The 21,024-nt window shown below is 34.5% G+C and overlaps 1 protein-coding gene across 1 annotated transcript in view; it reads left to right on the forward strand.

Annotated features, from left to right (window-relative positions):
* Positions 1–21,024, forward strand: part of PRR16 (proline rich 16) — a 172,649-nt gene that overhangs the window by 97,672 nt on the left and 53,953 nt on the right. The gene's annotated exons all lie outside the window — the stretch shown is intronic.

A 21,024-nucleotide genomic window follows, 5' to 3' on the forward strand; every position in this document is an offset into this window, starting at 1 on the left:
ACACTATATATATATATATATATATATATATATACACACACACACACACATACACACATATATATACACTCTTTAAAACTATAAAATACATATAATTTTGAGATAATTTCTACAATGAAGGTTGGAACATATTAGTTTAACCCTCTGAGTGACCTATTTTTTAAGGTTGCTGATTTCTAGCACTTCTACCTTGGTCTTTTCTTTAAGGTTCCTGGATTTCTAATTTCAATAAATGGAGTGCCGAATTAAGTGACTTGCCTTTCAGTTTTCACACCTGAAGTCAAATGATATATATGTTCCCTTTTCTATAAAAATGTCACATGTTAATAATTAGTAAATATAAATTTTATAGCAGTATTTAAATAGTATCAACTTGTCTAGTTTCTGAAGTGGTTGTTCTCAATTCGCATGTATTCTATGGTTTTTAAGCTAAAAACAGTGAAGTGTAGAGAAGCATATACAGGATTCAAGAGATAAAAAGTGTTACTTCATTTTCAAAACATGTTTATGTTCATGGTAAACTTATAGACAAATAATGGGGAGAAAAATCCTCAAAACTATTTTTAATAAAATTTTAGGTTCTCTCTCTTTTATGTGTTAAGTTAGCTAAGATAATTTTCATTTATTCTTGTTCTGAAATTATTTTGCCCAGAGGAGTACAAATAAGAGGACTTTAGGTCATTTACACCCTGTATCTACCGGTTTATGAATTCTGTGAAACTAATTCATACATCAAAAAGTATTGTGAAATCACACTGCAAAGCATGTGATCTAGTTTCTTTTTCAAATCATCATAAACATAGGCTTAACATTGCAAGTTCGTTGTTTAGTTTGAAAAAATTTAGAAAGGACTGTTTGAGTTTAAAGGCAGTTGTTTAGTAATCTCGAGAACAGTGTAAACATGACACAGAATTTGACTTAGGTGATCTTGAAGTGTTCTACAATCAGGATTTAGTCTATCCTGAAATCACTCCAAAGCTGTTAAAGGTCCCAGTGTTCTTTAGAGCAGGATATAACATATGATCCTCTCTGTCACTGTGTGTACTCAATGGTTGCTGCGGTTGTACTGGCACCACAAATATTAATGGAATACATTTACTTTTCTGGACAAATGGCTATGGTCACACAAAATTAAGAGCATTTATGTAAGAAATGAAGTTGAGAGGAGTTTTTTGTTTTGTTTTACTACTTTTTCTAATTCTGAGAACTTTTTTAAAATTTATTTTTATTGAGGTATAGTTGAATTACAATATTGTGTTAGTTTCTGATGTACAGCAAAGTGATTCAGTCATACATATATATGTATTCTTTTTCATATTCTTTTCCATTATGCTTTATTATAAGATATTGACTATAGTTCTCTGTGCTATACTGTAGGACTTTGTTATTTAACCATTCTATGTATAATAGTTTGCATCTGCTAATCCCAAATTCCAAATCCATTCCTCCCCCACCCCCTTACCCCTTGGCAACCACAAGTCTGTTCTCTGTGTCTGTGAGTCTGTTTCTGTTTCATAAATAAGTTCCTTTGTGTTATATTTTAGATTCCACGTATAAGTGATATCGTATGGCATTTGTGTTTCTCTTTCTGACTTATTTCACTTAGTATGATAATCTCTGGGTCCATCCATGTTGCTGCAAATGGCATTATTTCATTTTTTATGGCTGAGTAATATTCCATTGTGTGTGTGTGTGTACATACCACATCTTTATTCATTCATCTGTCTATGGACATTTAGATTGCTTCCAGGTCTTGACTACTGTAAATAGTGCTGCTGTGAACATTGTGGTGAATATATCATTTCGAATGAGAGTTTTCTCCGGATATATGCCCAGGAGTGGGATTGCTGGATCATATAGCAACTCTATTTTTAGTTTTTTTTAGGAACGTCCTTACTGTTTTCCATAGTGACTGCATCAATTTACATTCCCACCAACAGTGTAGGAGGGTTCTCTTTTCTACACACCCTCTCCAGCATTTGTTATTTGTAGATTTTTTTAAATTTATTTTTTAACATCTTTATTGGAGTATAATTGCTTTACAATGGTGTGTTAGTTTCTGCTTTATAACAGAATGAATCAGCTATACATATATATATATATATATATCCCCATATCTCTTCCTGCTTGCGTCTCCCTCCGTCCCACCCTCCCTATCCCACCCCTCTAGGTGGTCACAAAGAAGCGAGCTGATCTCCCTGTGCTATGTGGCTGCTTCCCACTAGCTATCGTTTTTACATTTGGTAGTGTAGACTTTTTAATGATGGCCATTCTGACCTGTGTGAGGTGGTACCTCATTGTAGGTTTGATTTGCATTTCTCTAATAATAAGTGATGTTGAGCATCTTTTTATGTGCCTACTGGTCATCTGTATGTCTTCTTTGGAGAAACATCTATTTAGGTCTTCTGCCTATTTTTTGGTTGGGTTGTTTGTTTTTTTGTTGTCTGAGCTGTTTGTATATTTTGGAAATTAAGCCCTTGTTGGTCACATCATTTACAAATATTTCGTCCCAGTCCATATGTTGTCTTTTTGATTTGTTTATGGTTTCCTTTGCTGTGCAAAAGCTTATAAGTTTGATTAGGTCCCATTTGTTTATTTTTGCTTTTATTTCTATTGCCTTGGGAGACTGACCTAAGAAAACATTGCTATGATGTATATCAGAGAAAGTTTTGCCTATGTTCTCTTCTAGGAGTTTTATGGTGTTGTGTCTTATATTTAAGTCTTTAAGCTATTTTTTTTTTTTTGCGGTACGCAGGCCTCTCACTGTTGTGGCCTCTCCCATTGTGGAACACAGGCTCCAGACGCACAGGCTCAGTGGCCATGGCTCACGGGCCCAGCCGCTCCACGGCATGTGGGATCTTCCCGGACCGGGGCACAAACCCGTGTCCCCTGCATCGGCAGGCGGACTCTCAACCACTGCGCCACCAGGGAAGCCCCATTAAACTATTTTGAGTTTATTTTTGTGTATGGTGAGGGTGTGTCCTAACTTCATTGATTTTCATGCAGCTGTCTAGCTTTCCCAACACCACTTGCTGAAGAGACTGTCTTTTCCCCATTGTATTTGATATATTCTTGCCTCCTTTGTTGAAGTTTAATTGATTGTAGGTGTGTGGTTTATTTCTGAAGTCTGGGAGGGTTTTGCCTCCAGCTTTGTTCTTTTTCCTCAGGATTGCTTTGGCAATTCTGGGTCTTTTATGGTTCCATATAAATTTTAGGATTATTTGTTCTAGTTCTGTGAAAAATGTCATGGGTAATTTGATAGGGATTAAATCTGTAGATTGCTTTCGGTAGTATGGCCACTTCAACGATATTAATCCTTCCAATCTAAGAGCATAGTATATCTTTCCACTTCTTTGAATTATCTTCAGCTTCCTTTATCAGTATTATATAGTTCTCAGCAGGTAAGTCTTTCACCTCCTTGGTCAGATTTATTCCTAAATATTTTGTTTTTTTGATGAGATTTTAAAAGGGATTGCTTTTTTACTTTCCCTTTCTGATATTTCATTGTTAGTGTAAAGAAATGCAACTGATTTCTGTATGTTAATCTTGTATTCTGCTACCTTGCTGAATTTGTTTATCAGTTCTAGTAGTTTTGTGTGGAGTCTTTAGGGTTTTCTATATATAGTATCATGTCATCTGCGTATAATGACAATTTTACCTCTTTTCTTCCAGTTTGGATACCTACGTTTTATTTCTTTTTCTTGTCTGAGTCCTGTGGCTGGGATTTCTAATACTTTGTTGAATAGAAGTGATGAGACTGGGCATCCTTGTCTTGTTCCAGATTTTAGCAGGAAGGCTTTCAGTTTTTTACCATTGAGTATTATGTTGATTGTGGGTTTGACATAAATAGATTTTATTATATTGAGATTTGTTCCCTCTATACCCACTTTGGTAAGAGTTTATTTTATCATGAATGGATGTTGAATTTTATCAAATACTTTTTCTGTACCTATTGAGATGATCTTATGGTTTTTATCTCTTCTTTTGTTGATGTGGTGTATCATATTGATTGATTTGCATATGTTGAACCATTCTTGTGAGCCTGGGATGAATCCAGCTTGGTCATGGTGTATGATCTTTTTTTTTTTTTTTTTTTTTTTTTTTTTTGCGGTACACGGGCCTCTCACTGTTGTGACCTCTCCCGTTGCGGAGCACAGGCTCCAAACGTGCAGGCTCAGCAGCCATGGCTCACGGACATAGCTGCTCCACGGCATGTGAGATCTTCCCAGACCAGGGCACGAACCCATGTCCCCTGCATCAGCAGGCAGACTCTCAACCACTGCGCCACCAGGGAAGCCCTGTATGATCTTTTTTATGTGTTGTTGGGTTCGATTTGCTAATACTGTGTTGCAGCTAATATAATGCACAGAATTGACTCCTCCAAGAGAAAAAGCTTAACATTTTTTATAAAAACGTCTTTTCTGATAGTAAGAAAATGCCTACTCTTATACACTATCCTTTTCCAGTTATTATCCTAAATTGAGCTATAATTACTTAATTATGCTGCTACTTTGTTCTTGTATTCTTGCCTGGAACAATCAGAAAATTGTTACTAAATTTTAAAATTAGTGACTGTTTAAGCTGGGACATTGCTTTTTTCCTGCCTTTGAACTTGAACTGAACCATTGGCTTTACTTACATCTTGAGTCTGTTGGCTTTTGGAATGGAGCCTACACTATTGGCTCTCCTGGTTCCCAGGCCTTCAGGCTGGCAATGGAACTGTACTATTGGCTTTCCAGCATTTCCAGCTTGCTGGCTGCAGGTCTTGGAACTTCTTGGTTTTCATAATCACCTAAGCCAATTCCTTATAATCCCTCTTTATTTCTGTCTCTGTATGCATCCAATTTGTTATGTTTCTCTGACTTAATACAGACACTGTTTTTAAAAGATTTGGTTTACTTATGCTGACAGATATTTTTTTAGCATGGGTGAATTCCAGGAAATGGTTCAAAATGGGTGAATGATGGCATATTCTTGTGAGTTTCACGCTAATATGATTCACATATAACTATATATAGCTATGTGTACAGACAGAAGCAGTGTGTGTTCCAAGGATGTGCTTTAAAATTTTAACAAAGAAATCCAATCCAAAAGGTGTTGCATTTTCATCTCAAGTGTCCTTGTTTAAACTCCTGCAGTTTTCATATTGAGAAGTCACTAGCATATGTAATCTCAGTCAGCAAAGGCTGCAAACTGAAAAATGCCGAAGCTCGAGAAACTATTGTGTTGAGGTCTAGAGGATGACCTTGGCCCATCCATCCTTGCCATGGATGGTGCCTTGATTAGCATATTAGTTCAGTTTTGAGAAAATAAAATAGGAACAAAGAAATAATAATACTGCTTTCTTCCAGATAACTTTTGGTTGTGTGAGTTTCTTCTATTTCGAAACACTGACCTCTGTTATTTTTGGGAAACACCATTTCATGATCACTGTTCCCTGGAACGCTCTCAAATCTTTTTACACTAGTCAATGAAACATTAAAGAACACAGAGATGTTTGCTTTGGTTAGTAATGTTTGATATGCCTTCTGCCTCTTTTAATACTGAACTTCTCATAAGGGAGGTAAAGAAGGATGCAGAAGGAGGAATGACAGGCAGAAACTGCAGAGTAAGAGATCGCATCTGTTGAGTGATGGCCATGCAGTAGGCACCACGCCAAGAGCTTTATTACTGTTGTCTCACTTAATTTTCCAGCAATTGGAGATGGAGATGCTATTGTTATGCTAATTTGTATAGATTTGGAAAACTAGGAAGTTGCCAACTTACATAAATTCACACTGGCAGAAAGTGGCTAAGGTGTAATTTAAACCTAGTTTTTGTGGAATTGGGAAAGCAAACTCTTAATTGGTATAACAACTTGTGAATGAAGAAAAGATAGAATGAAGAGAAAGGGGAAAGAGGATAAGAAGAAAAAAAACTGAATAAAAAATATTTCATTGTAAAAGGTATATTTTTCATTATAAAATATTTGGTAAAATAACAGAAAATATGAAAAAAGTCAGCTGGACAGCCACAATCCAAGGACCCTCTTTTATATTTCCCCTCAGTTACTATGCTATACATAAATTTGCTTCATTGTGTTCCTATTGTATATGTGCTTTAGTTATTTTATTCCTCACTAAACATTATACCATCAGTATTTTCTGAGTTACTATTAGTCTTTGTGAACACTTTTATGTTGTATAATATTACAACATAAAATGAGCCATAAAATAATTGTTTCTATTTGAAAACATTTAGTTGTTCTCTGTGATGCACACTACAGATATGAACACCAGTATCCATACAGCTTCTTCCCAGTTTTGGATTAGTCTCTTATCTCTGAATAACTATTTTATATGAAACTTCTAAAATGGTTGATTCTTGACAATTTTTATTTTAGGGATGGCATGTTAACTAGCCTCTCAAATATAGTATTGCTACAAATGAAAATAAAATTTGAAAACCATTAACATCTAAACCTTTTCACTCTTACATAGTAATTTTCCTTGTGTTAAATTGTATGTCATTGATTTTTTTTTTTTTTTTTTTTTTTTTTTTTTTTGCCGTACGTGGGCCTCTCACTGTTGTGGCTTCTCCCGTTGCGGAGCACAGGCTCCGGACGCGCAGGCTCAGCGGCCATGGCTCACGGGCCCAGCCGCTCCGCGGCATGTGGGATCTTCCCGGACCGGGGCACGAACCCGTGTCCCCTGCATCAGCAGGCGGACTCTCAACCACTGCACCGCCAGGGAAGCCCCGTCATTGATTTTTAAGATAAAGCACCTCAATGTTATTTTTCCTAGAATCTTAGAATACTGATGAGATTCTTTTCTACAACTATAATACCTGTTTTTAAAAACTTCTTCCTTAGCCTTTGCAAGTAAGTATTTTATCAATACAGATTAGGAATATTCAAATGGAGATTTACTCTTTCACAGAGTAGGCACTGTGTTCATAAGCTTTTTATTTTATGCCATTTCTTATCACCTTCATATTACTTAGGCTTCCATTATCATATTACTCAAATGTAAATCCCAAACCTGACTTGGTTCTCAAAATCATCTGTGGAGTTTTGAGTCCAGAGTAATTGCCAAAGCACACTTTTTTTTTTTTTTTGCCTTGCATCTCTTCACCTCTTTAAATTTGAGAGAAAGGGCTACAGTTTTCCTGGGAAAAAGATTGTTCACTGAACTTCTATCCTAGCAATGAAGTTCTAGTTTCTAAAACTGTGTTTCTTGTTCTAATTATACCATCAATCATAACTTGGCTTCCTAAATTTCCATGTATTCTGTCAAAATTAATAAATTCTATATGGAATGTTGGAAGAGGCTTATTTTTCTAGTTTTATGGCTGCGTTTTAAATAGTAGGCATCCCTTGAATTTGAATATGTTTAATGTCAATAAATTATTTGATGGTTTAATGTCCTGGCCTTCTCTAACTGCAGATAATCAGATATAATGAATATTAAGTAATTGGTTGGACACAATGGTTCAGTGAGGAAAAAACCTGCTCAGTAAAAGCTTGAATACAACTGTGAAGCAAAGACGTAAATATAATAATTATAGGTATACTCTGGCCTATTAAGTGCTTATATTTTCAATTAATACAGCAACCTTAGGGGCTAGGTACAATTATCATCCCCATTTTATAGATGGGAAAACTGAATCATATAAGAAAAGGCAAATAATTCAGGAAAGAAATGGACTTATTTTGACTTCAGGAGTATGCTATTTAGCAGATAAAAGTGAGATCTCCCAGTTAGCATGTTCTAGGACAAGTTTGTAGAATATTTGTAGATGTGTTTATTGGTGGGTGACTAGGCAGTGAGCCACAGGTTTCAGATGGCCATAGGTTTAAGAAGTGGTGAGGAGGGAATTCTAAGAGTGAAAGCTGAGTGAACAAAAATGTGTTTCAGAGGAGTATTTGGATGGAATCAGGGGTTTACAGTGTTGTGCATTTTCTGCCAAAAATATTCATGTTTCCTCAAAAATGAAAAGAAATTAAAAAAATAAACACTGAGAACAAAACTATGTTCTTCAAACCCTGTTGGAGAAATATAGTTGAAAACATAGATGGGGAAATATTGTGGAGGGCTTTAAAAAACAATCTGGGGTCTTTTATCAAACAGTTAAGATATTCAGTACAGTACATTCTGAATGATTTTCTTATTTCTTCCATAATGGTAATATTTGGATGGGAATATGAAATTCAGAATGGTTATTTCCAGATAGTCTCTCAATAAAAAAATGCCCAAAGAGTGTGAGAGATCTAAGATTGCCTTAAATCTAATTGTAAATTGACATTCCAAAGGCTAGGCATCCTGCCAAATCAATTTTCATTGTCTATTGCTGCATAACAAATCTTTCTAAGACTGGATGGCTTAAAGCAGCCATCCTCATCCATTATCTCTTGTGGTTTCTATGGGTCTCAGCTGGAAGACTCACACATTGGAGGTTGGGATTATCTATAGTCTCATTCACTCACAAAGCTGGTGCTGGGAGCCTGCTATAGTTATTGGTTGGTATGCCCACATGGGACCTCTTCATTTAGCCCCGGATTCCTTACGACAGGGTGGCTGGGTTCCAAGAGCAAGTGTCTCAAGTCAGAGGGTGAGACCATCTGAGGTCATTTTCCTTTTTATTACCTAGCCTCAGAAGTCATTGAGCACCACTTCTGCTGCATGTCATTGATTGAGGCATTTACTAAGGTCCACCCAGGTTTAAGGAGGGGGAAACAGACCTTACATTTCACTGGAGGATTGCCATCATATTTTAATAGAAGTGTGCAGGAAGGGATGTGTGTTCGTCTGTGTGTGTATCACCATGTTTAGAAAATACAATCTGCCATTCCATCTGAGGGTTCTAAAAATTGCCAGGGTCTGGCACACCAGGTAGGAAGCAATGAGTCACCCTTGTCTCCTGAAGATATTTTATTAAGCATTACAGGGACTAGGTCAAGTGACACAAGGGGAGACTTGACTTTGTTTTTCTTTAGCCTGCACATTTTGGTGAGTGTTTGTTCTGAGAAAATGGGATTTTACTTTGTGGAACATGACTGGAATCAGGTCTAAAAATAAAATAACTGTGTCAAGGATGAAATAACTGTCAAGAATGGCATTACAGTTGTCTGTAAATCTCATGAGATTCGGGCATGTTGAACTGCCAAGGCTAAAGATTAGTTGCCTGGCAGAAAGACAGCTCTGGAGGTTGATGGATGCTTTAGAATGAAGTTATTCGTTGTTCAAATGGAAACTACCTCTTAAGTGCTGGGTACCCTGTCTGGAGGCTATCCACTAGTTGCCTAATATTAGGGAGGATTCTCAGACTCCTTGGCACAGCAGCTGTAATCAATTTAGGCATTTAACCCAGGCATTCCAGGGATTTGCTGGAAGTTTCAAAGGCTATCCTGACTTTGGTTATTGGTTTAACTGGATGCATTAAATATCTGTTATGGACCAAGCACTGTATGCCACGATGAAAGTACAGCAACGAAGAGTCCCCTCTGTCCTGTACTGTATCTACCAAAAGAAAAAGACATGCAAATAGGTCTTCACTACAGGATGGAGGTGCCCTGATAAAAAGTAAAAGAAAGGGAGGTCTGTGGGGCAGAGGTCATTTCCATCATGATCAGGGCAGAGAGGGGGCTGAAACATGTCCTGCTGGAATCCAAGCCCCTGGCCTTTCCACCCCACCAGATTGGTCTACAGTTGTCCTCAGTCTCTCAAAAGTTTGCTCTAAAATAAAACAATGATGCAGTTACCTTTTTGCCGTGGAAAATGAAAGGTTCAATTGTTGAAACAGTTTAAAAATCAGTGGACTCTGCAATGCTAAATAAGAAAAAGACAGATAAGTCGATTTCACTTCTGTGCTTGATGGAAATATATTTTCTTATTGATAGGGGCCTAATCTTTTACTATTTAAATTTTAAGTCAATAGAATAGCAGCACACATCACTACACAACAGAATTAAGAACACTTTGCTAATTTAGGGAAATGAAGAACAGGGTGTTTCTCTTTGGTTAAAAATGAAGTTTAATTTTTGTTTGTCTTCCCGATGATCTACATTTCATTGAGAATTTCAGCTACAGTTCAGGTTAGTGTTTCAAGCTGAGCATATGTTTCAGCCTGAACATAGTGTTTCAGGTACTTGTTAACACATTACCTTCAGTTCTGGGATTCCTGTCATTTTGAAGTTTACTCTCCAAGAGGAAACAAAATACAAAAATATATTTCAAATTGATTTGTACAAAATTATCTTGATTCTGAAATGTAATATGTAAAACAACTCTGGTATTAAGATATTTATCTTCCGCTCTCCTTTATTTTGTTCTTTTAAAAAATATTTGGACAATCTAGTCCTTTTCTCTATGTCTAACATAGGATCCTTATGTTATTTATACTAAAACCCAGTTCTAATAATGTTATTTTCTAAAGAGAAAACTCCTAGTAAACACCCTGGATTAGAATCTTGGCTCTACCGTTTCCTAGCTAAATTATTTACCCTCTCTGGGATTCAGTTTTAGCCTCTGTAAAATAGGGTTAATAGTAAAACCCACTTTATAGGGTTATTATAAGAATAAATAAGCTTTGTATTTTAAAAAAGAATAAAAATTAAGCTCATTACCTTGATTTTCAAGGCCTATTACTAATTTAAAGACACTTTCTGAAATGTATCTTCTGCCTTAAAAATGTATGCTCCAATTAACCTGGAACATGCCTAATTTTCTGAATGTTGGTTATTAGCTCCAACTTTCACACTTTTGCAGATGCTACTCTCTTTAATACCTCTATCTACTTTGGCCTTATCAGAATCTATTAATATTTGATGTAACATAGCCTATTCTAAGGATAATATCCACAAATTTTCAAAATATAGGAATATCCAGCACCATACAAACTTTATTGTCACTACACAGGCTTAGTCTGAGGCTATGGATTTAGAGCGGTGATCCTTAGACTAACTGGCCAAAAGGCAATGAGCGAAACTGGATCTGGTTCTGAATTTGCCTACCGACAGGTACCTTAAAACTGATAATAGTTTTCCCTTATCTATATGATAATAATTATGTCCTCTTTCTCTACTCAGAAGCATTTCTGTGATTCATAGTTGATTTATTTGATTTCATATCTAGGATCATCAGCTAGTTCTTTTGTAAACACTTTATTGAAATACGATTGACATGTACATATTTAATGTATACAACTTGATGATTTTGGAGATATGTGTATATTTGTGAAACTGTCACCACAATTAATGCCATAAACATATCCGTCACCACCAAAAGTTTCCTCCTGCCCTTTTTATTTATTATTATTTTTTGTGTGATTAGAACACTTAATATCTACCCTTTCAGCACATTTTTAAGAGATACCTTTACTCTCATGTTCATTTCAGCTAGTGTTTTTGTTCCATATCTAAGACACGATTTTCAGAAAACATTTGACTGTAAGAATGTTTTCCTCTCAATAGAATATAAACAAATGATAAGTCTCAATATCAAATATTCTATTACCTTAACAAGGCCTTGTTTCCCAACCTCTCCCCAGCTGTATCCTTTGAGAGCCAGCACAGGTTCTTGATTCCTCCCCTTCACATTCTTCTCTTGCCTCTAAATGCCCATGGCAGTTTGTGCCTGTGTTACTATAGTCATCTGGTCTTTTTGTTTCCTGAACTTATTCATACACTTGACTTGTCTCACTAAGAAATAGTGAGTAGCTAGAGAGGGGTTTGCCTCATCTTCCTGTTTATCACAAGTATCTTGTCAGTAGGAGTTTTTAAATAAATATTTTATTTTATACTCACTCTGTAATTATTGATAATACTTTTATGTTCATTCTATAGTGACTGATTCAGTGTTCAAGTTTTAGAAAGTTTTACTTTTCTCAGAAAACTTCAGACTTTTGAGAGGTAGCCAATATACCTAGAATTCTTAGCAGTTAAAATTGATGCTTGAACTGTTTTGGGGCCAGTTTGAAGTCAGACACATCTGTTTTCATATCAGTATGTAGCTGCTTCTAGATCTCTGACCCCACCAAGTTCCAGTTTATGTAATTGTAAAATGGGGAAGAATGTAATTGTAAAATGGAAAAATTGTGAAATGGTTTGGTGAAGGCAGAACAAGACCTTAACTATAAATTCAAGTTACTGGCTCATAATGAACATTCAATAAGATTAGGTAGAGACTTCCCTGGCGGTCCAGTGGTTAAGACTTCACCTTCCAATGCAGGGGATGAGGGTTTGATCCCTGGTCGGGGAGCTAAGATCCTCCATGCCTCGAGGCCAAAAAACCAAGACATAAACAGAAACAATATTGTAATAAATTCAATAAAGACTTTAAAAATGGTCCACATCAAAAACAAATCTAAAAAAAAATAGCTATTACTACTATGAATAAAAATGAGTATATATATGTATGTTCATAATTATTCATAACAGTTCTGATATATAGTAGTGCACCATGAAGAAAGCTTCTCTGATCCCCATCTGTTGTATATATTTTGTATTCTTTAGATTTAATCTAATAGTATTCCAAACTATTCTAATACCAATCTAATAATAGTATTGTATGTTTCCTTTTCATAGTAAGTCCTTGATTAGCAGAGAATATATATGTGTATCCATGTATTTCTCTTCCTTCACCTGTTACATTCATTGTATTAAAGACTGTATAAGTATTTTTATAAATGGATATAACCCTAGATCTGTTTTTAACAAATGGATAATATATCTCTGTTTCACAGTGTTTTCAGAACTCTATGCATTGTAAATTATCTACACATTATAAAGTGAAGTGTAAATTGATTTTTATTTAGTTAATTTAACAAATGCAGTGATTGGTTTTGGTGGGGGTTGGGGTAAAATCAAATAGTTTATTTGTTCATTTTTTGTTTGTTTTCTGAATTATGTGTATAATTACTTCCTTTTGTACCATAATCACCTGCATAGTCTAAGTGTCTTGGGTATATAACTAATGTTGGTTGCTTCCAACTTTCATGATTATAGAAATTGCTATATAATATTAGAGTAAGAGTAATTTTAAAATAGTAAACCCATAGAGATTAATAATGTTGCAAATAAATTTGCATAATAAGGGTTTAAATTAATTATCTGGATTCTTTAAAAGAACAAAATAAAGTAAAAGTTTTAGAATGGTATCTTCTTCAAGAGACATGTTAAAATATCTTTGCAAGAGTAGCTTATGTTTTCATTTGATGTGTTTAAGAGAAAAATCCTAGGATTGCTGTCATAGTCTTATTTCTTATGCAGTACAACAGCTTGAATCTTTATATGGTATTCTGGACGTCTATCACTTTCATCATCAGAATGTCTGAGAAGATAAACTAGCATAACCATAACCATAAAACTCTGTTATAGTTTTAGCATACATAATGATGAATATGTCATACGACTCTTCTATAAATTTTGGTAACAAACTTACCTCGGTTGACATCTATATGCTGCTTCCAAAACACTCTCTTTCAAACATATATTTCAGATCAAAATACTCTACTTATTAACATGAAAAATATGCTTGTATGCCTGGGGAATGAAATGCAGAATAACTCTTGGAGCACAGTGGATGCTTAGTAAATGTTCTTGACTAAATTGATGGTTGATACGACCAAATTGTAAAATGCTATATATTCAGGACCAGCCAGTTTGTTTTCATTTTGTTTTGTTTTGACATATATTGCATCAACCAATATACTATATTTTTATGAAGTGTTGAAGTGTTTGAATCATAGTAAGTAATAATTTTTTTATATTGTGACTTTAGGAAGACAGGCTTCTGGTAGATGATGGGACCATAATCTTTTGCAAGGGTTTATTTCAAAAGTAATTTGATATATTACTGGTCTACACATTATGTATCCTTTTTTTTTTCTTTGCTGCCCACTCTCTCAGTAATTCACTCTTAGGAGGACCATAATTTATTGTTTAAATGAGACAATATATCTCTACATCTTAGCTAATATTTAACTTTGGATTTTCATGATAATGGTTATTATTTTATAGGGCATGTGGATATATTTTGTTATGTTGTTAATATTTTATTAATATGTTTCCCACATAATATTCCACAATCTCAATGAAAAATGTTAACTTCTAAAGATATATTACTCTGTTTTCTGGAATAGCATGATATAATTAAAGGTAACCTCTTGAACAGTTACAAAAACCTAAGATATCTACTTTATGATTTCCTTTTAAAATTACTAACTTGAGAAATCATTTTATTCTCAAAGAGTCTTAATGTGAATATGAGATTTCCCTTTAAGAATCTTATTCTTTCACCAATTAGTGTTTATCTTTCATATAAATACTTTAAAGAGTTCTAGGTCTCTAATATTGCTTTATCTTGACAGCAGTCCTAACTCAAAGAATTTAGCTTTGCAACTTAAGTTAACTCTTAATGTTTCCATCATTAAAAATGTATTTCCTGTCAAAATGTAGTATTTTTAAGTACTTTTTTTAAGTGGAAATACTCATAGTAAGGTCAAAGATTGGCAGCTATTGTGAAAATTTAAGAGGTTTCTCATCAATGTTAAGGATGGCTTTGTTCTCAAGTGTCAGCAATTACTTGGCTTTGCTGAACTGGCCATTGAAATATAGAAAGTCTCGTGACTTGTACTTTTATCTATCTATTTACCTGTCACATAATAGGCATAACAGATATCACACTTTTTGATCTCTTGTCTTTTTTTTTTAATCCATTGGCCACTGTGACTGTTTAAAGCTATAATATTGATCTATGCTCATGAGATGTGAGAAGGAACCTGCTGGAGCTTTTAGGAAAGTTTCTTCTCTCTTCCTACATATGGTACCTGAACTTTACCTGGACACTGTAGTACAAGAGTGTGAGCTCTGTATACCTGCCTGAGGGTGAAGTTAAAGCACTTGAAGTGAAGATGCATGATTTTCATTAAACTATAGCCTGATTATGCTGAAAAGCCTAGATATTTAGCCAAATTTGATTTAAAATTTTATAAAAGTTTTATAAATAAAATATCACAAATACCGTTTATATCCCCTGGATAAACCTTCTTAATCCCACTTTCCTTTTTCTTGTTCTCTGTACCTAGATATAAATGAAATCCTGAATTTGGTGTTTATTATTATAATGTAAATATTTTCTGTATTTTCTCCATATGTACAAATTTATACATAGTATGGATAATTTTTTGAATTCTGTCGGATTTGCATCATATGCACTTATTGTGCAAATAATTTTTCATATAATGTTCGTTTCTTGAAACTTCTGGTTATAGTTTATATATTTTACTGCTGGAAATTATTCTATTATAGAATATAAAGGGCATTCCATTATAAAGATATACCACAGTTTATTTATATACTCACCCATTGATTGGCAGTTATAGTTTTTCAAGTTTTGTTATTAAGGATATGAAAACGTATTTAATTAATATTTAATCACTATTTCCTCAATTACAAATATTCATTTGCCATTTGGGTTCTCTCATTTATTAAAATTTCTGTTTACATAATTTACATTTTTCTACTGGATTATTCATCTTTTTGGTATTGATTTATAGAAGATTTTTTTTTACTATAGTTGAGTACTAGTACTTTATAAGATACATGTTTTGAAAATATCTATTTCTATTCTTTTGGTTGTTTTGAACATTGTTTATAGTATCTCTTGTAATTTTTAGTCAAATTTATCACCATTTTACTTTACACTTTGTGCTTTTCAAGTCTTGTGTAAGAAATCCATTTATATTTCAAGGTCATAATTTTACTATTTTTTTCTAAAATTGCTGAAGTTTTGCCTTTCATGTTTGAGAAATCAACATAGATAAATAGGTAGATAGATTAGATATAGATATAGATATAGTAAGGCCCAAAGCAATGTATATCTTATCAAATTATTCCCCTCTTCTCTCTAAGTGAAATCTGAATTACTCAAAATTTTAAAAAAATGTTTTATTTGGAATTAGATACGGGTAACAGATGTGTATATACTACATTACTCATACGATTAAAAGACAGAGTAGTATAAATATTCATTTTTATTATCTGAAAATCTTTACTCCATTTTCTTTCCTGTTTCCCTGGGCTATTTCTAGAATAATGGTTTAAACTGGAGGAAGCTTCCACAGTTTCAATTCTGTTACTGTGGTCTCAGAGTTACATTTTTTGCACTGTACTTAGCTTTCCAAATCTCAGGCCCCACAAAGAGCTAGCCACTTTGATACTGAGGCCTGTCCTCTGCTTTGCCCAAATTCCATAAATAAGGATGTTTAACCTCAGATAATACTTCTACAGTCTAATCCCAGATGTGCATGGCATGTATCACAAGCCCATTTTAGTACCTTGAACAGCTATGCTGCAAAGAGAGGTGGAAAAGCAGTTCCTCCCCATTTAATGTATAGATTTGTAGGGGAGTAGGTTTCCTCCAATGCTGTCCATCTGTTTGCTAGTGCCAGTTGAATAAACTCCCTTGCGCTACAAAGGTAACTGGTTCGAAATTCAACTGCCTTGAAATAATCTGTTTCAAAGCTGTACTCTCCCTTTATTTAAACCCTGAATGTCTGATGTGGCAACATGAGTTTTTAGTTTTGTGGTGATGTTAACTACAGTTTATACATACCTTAAAGTGAACAAAAAAGTTTCAATACATGCATATTATTTGATTTGATTCTTTTAAAAAATATGCTATTTTGTGTTCTAAAATGCTTATAGTAAATGCAATTCTTCTATTGCATTATTCAGTGAAATATGCATGTACCATTACTTCCACACAATCTTAAATTCTTTTTAGTATGAGTATGAATGCATGTATTTTTTTAATTGAACACTGAGGTGGCATGATCATATTTTGAACCTGAAAGCTCACATTTTCATTTTATCGAAGTGATGGATTAGTTAAAAGATCCCTCTGTACTGTTTTCTGAAACTAAATTCTTATTGAAGAAAGATATATAAGCATTGTGTATACTTTGTGAAGATTATGGGAAAAGCATCCAATTAGCGTGTCAGCAGAGACTGAAGGGCATATAATGCTGTTATTTACCCATGAATTTACACATGGGGCATGGATATAATACATCTTGCCCATGTCTAAATACAGCGAAGGAAATTAGTAATTAAGCATGAATTTTAAAACAAGGATCATATTTTGTTGTTTAATTGCTGGTTTTCTGAATAATCATAAAATGCACAATTAAAGTTAGTATTGATATTTTCTAAATGAGAAATATTAGATCATATGGTTGGATTTTATCATTGTCTTTTTGGTAGCACTTAAGCTGAAATTGGTTTAAACTTGAAAGTTTATAAATTTATTTTTTTTCTATTTTCTTCTTTCTCTTAAATCTTAGAATATCAATCTTAAATTGTCTTAGGAAAATTCTTCCTTTTTTTTTCAATTATTCTATAAGCATACTACTAAACTTCATGATTTAAATCCCCCAAAGATAATTCCAAATTATTTACGTGAAAGCTATTTAGACCATGCATTTTACCTTCCATTTAGGACAAAATAAACAAACATAATCCAACATTTGAATATTTTATTCAATTCATATGATTGCTTTATATGTATGATCTATTATTTAATTAAGTTCAGCTTTTAAAATATATTTATATCGTAGGCTTTTCTGTGCAATTCCATTAAGTTCTTTGTGCAATTCCAACAGCATAGTGATATGCTGTACTTGATAAATAGTTTTTCTTTTAGTCAGTAATACATCATTTAGGTGATGGCTATTAAAAATGAGACTGAACATTGCATTTTAAGTCTTTATATCCAGACACATGATTCATTTGAGAAATCTGGACTGAGAGTCAATAGCCCTCTGCCACTTAGCCTCAGAGGTGAAATTTAATTAAGTTTGTTCAGCAAATAAACAAATCTCCTTTGATTCTTAGATTCTGGTGCTAGGAAGATGAGTAAGAGTTTATCACTTCCCTAGAGGAACTTTTAGTGCAGCCAGTTGCATACTGATTAGAATTTGAATGGAGCTTTCCTTAGCAAAGTACTCTCACACAGGGATTCAACTGATGGATATTTGTAGATAGTGGATTATGGGTGTATGTTTGATTCCTAGATAAATCTCATGGTTTCATACAGAGACATCTTTTTCTTCTATAACCAGACTGTGACCCTCTACATGTGACACATTATACAAATGTATGATGTTGATCATAAGGGAGACAAGATAATGTGACAAGCTCAGTGTAAAACCCATAATGATTCGTGAAAAACTTATTCAACATACAGTTCTTATACTGTGGACATTTTTGCATCTTGCTGGAAGGATAAGCAAATACTCTAGGCAGAGTTTTCAAAACAGATTGTGGATATTGATTAATTCTGCAAAGGCCAAAAATGTAAATGCACATTTGTCAAGAATTCAGGTTTGGTACTCTTTGCTCTAACAAATTCACATCATCTTCTGTTATTTCCCAATAGCTGGATCCAAGTATAAAGTTTAGACATTTTCCTTCGAGAATGGGTAATGATACTCTGGATAACTGAAATACAACTTGATGATTTACTCCAATATTTACCAGATAATTTTCAAACCTTTTCCATTTTGCTCTTACCCTAGTCTGAGACTGTGTCTGAAATACATGAGGGGAATGAAGGAAGGACTTGTTCAGTTTGTATTTGGCAGAAGAGTTTTGTTGCTGAATAAGGCCACAAGTTATGGCTGGAATGGTTTGGTAATAGTTTTTTCCAGTGTGCAAAGCCAGACAGTCTCTGCCAAACAGCAAAACAGAATCTATACTGTCAAAATGGAAAAATGGAAAAAGTGGTAGCAATTATGAAGCTGAGGAATTCTGGCAGCACACTTAGAATTTGGCACTTGTACTTGGCTGTGAGGAAGAGCGTATGGGCACCAACTATTGCAGCTTGGTCTGCTGCTGTATTGCCTGGAGAATATTTGACCCAGATTAATGACAAAGCTTAGGTGCTTGGTTCAGAATTCTTCTTCTTTTTTTTAAAAATTTTTATTGGAATAAAGTTGATTTGCAATAATGTATTAGTTTCAGGTGTACAGCAAAGTGAATCAGTTATACATGTACATATATCCACTCTTTTTTTGGATTCTTTTCCCATATAGGCCACTACAGAGTATTGAGTAGAGTTCTCTGTGCTATACAGTAGGTTCTTATTAGTTATCTATTTTATATATAGTAGTGTGTATATGTCAATCCCAGTCTCCCAATTTATCCCTCCTCCCCTTATTCCCTGGTAACCATAAGTTTGTGTTCAACATCCGTTACTCTACTTCTGTTTTGTAAATAAGTTCATTTTTACCCCTTTTCTTCTTCATTCAAAGTATTCTGAGAACCTCTATCAAAAAAGATTTTGACATGCATTGTTGCTGCAATGCTCTTCCAATTTAATAATGGAAATGATAGCAAATACTTATTATTATGTGCTTTAAAAAGTCTTAAATCCTTTTCAGGTGTTAGCTCATTTAATTTTCACATTGACCCTATGAATCAAGGTGGTCCATGAACAACATGGGTTTGAACTGTGTGGATCCACTTATATGCAGATTTTTTTTCAATAAAAATGTGCTACAGTACTGCATGATCTGTGGTTGGTTGAATCCACAGATTCAGAACTGAGCAAACAGAGTGAAGACTGTAAGGTTGTATGGATTTTTGACTATAAGGGGATGGATGCCCTGAACCTCCCAGTTGTTCCAGGATCAACTGTACTTTTTTTACCTCCCTTTCAGGGATGAGAAAAAAGAGAAAGTAGGGGAGTTAAGTACCTTGCCTGGGACCACCATACTTCTACCACCATTCTCCAGTGTCCTGGTGTGAAGAATGAAACAGTAGTGTTTAACAGAAAAATCTCTATTCCTTTCTGTAGGTCCTTAAGGCTCTTTTTTTTAGTGTTTCTTTGGGGTAAATATTTCGGGACGAGGAGGTCAGAACAGAGATGCATAATTTCCATCAGAAGTGTTAATATAGAGAGGCTAATTTTTATCACTTCTTTGCTTTTCCTCTGCAGCATTATAACTTTATGAATCTGATTTTTGACAACATCATTAGGAGTATTCATGTAGATTTAATGTGAAATGTGGTTGGAACATTTGATTGTTCTTATTTTTGACTGTTAACTTTGTTAAATGTTTGAACCATAAAATTTTTCAATATTAAGTAACAAAAAGTGCTTGCATAATACTATTCATTAGGTTTTTTAAATTAGTGTTTTGCTTCCAAACTTTATAATTCATTATTAACCAAAATGTTTCCTATAATCCGTGTATATGTAATAAAAATGTGGGTAGGGATTCTGGGTGTTTTTTTTCCCCAGCAACTAGAAGTACTCCTGGCATATAATTGGTGCTCAGTGAGTATTTCATAAATTGGCATTCATTATGAATGGATGATGTTAAATGCCTTGAGCTTATTCATATGTATAATTTTGCTTTTTCTCTACTACATTATCAAGGTTCTTACTGATGAAGAAAATCAGTAATAGCACAGGAAGCAGGAGGAAGCTGAGAAATGTGTGCCCTCATCTCAGCATTCCTAGTACTGACCAAGCATAGGGCTCTATAAGTAGTGAGAGAATGAGTGAATGATTGTGCAAACTGAATGACTGAAACTCCTGCCCTTTTAATTATACCTAGTTTGAACATGTCTCGAGTACAGCAACTGCAGTGTTTGGGGAACATATTACCAAAGGCTTAAGGCAGGAATGAGGGACTGCACACTTGGGAGACTGAGTGTGACTCATGGACATGGGCTCAGTACTTAGACCTCACAGGCCCGGGGCTCTGTACTCACTGTTCTCTACTTAGAGTCCTGACAGTGTCACTGCCAAGAGATCACTTTGCCTCTGCTGAAACCAACTCTGTGACTCAGGTTTAGTGTAGTCTTTGGTTCCCATTACCTACTGTAGTTTCTCTGAGGTTGGTTCAGCCCACTGACACCTCATAAAACAAGCCTAGGTTTCCTGAGACAAGGCATCCCTTCACATATTTGAGGATGGCTCTCTCATTTCCAGAGGCTACTGTATACCACCACACTACTGGGGGGTATTTGTATCAGTT

The sequence above is a fragment of the Mesoplodon densirostris genome, chromosome 3, assembly GCF_025265405.1.
Source record: "Mesoplodon densirostris isolate mMesDen1 chromosome 3, mMesDen1 primary haplotype, whole genome shotgun sequence".
Lineage (NCBI taxonomy): Eukaryota > Metazoa > Chordata > Mammalia > Artiodactyla > Ziphiidae > Mesoplodon > Mesoplodon densirostris.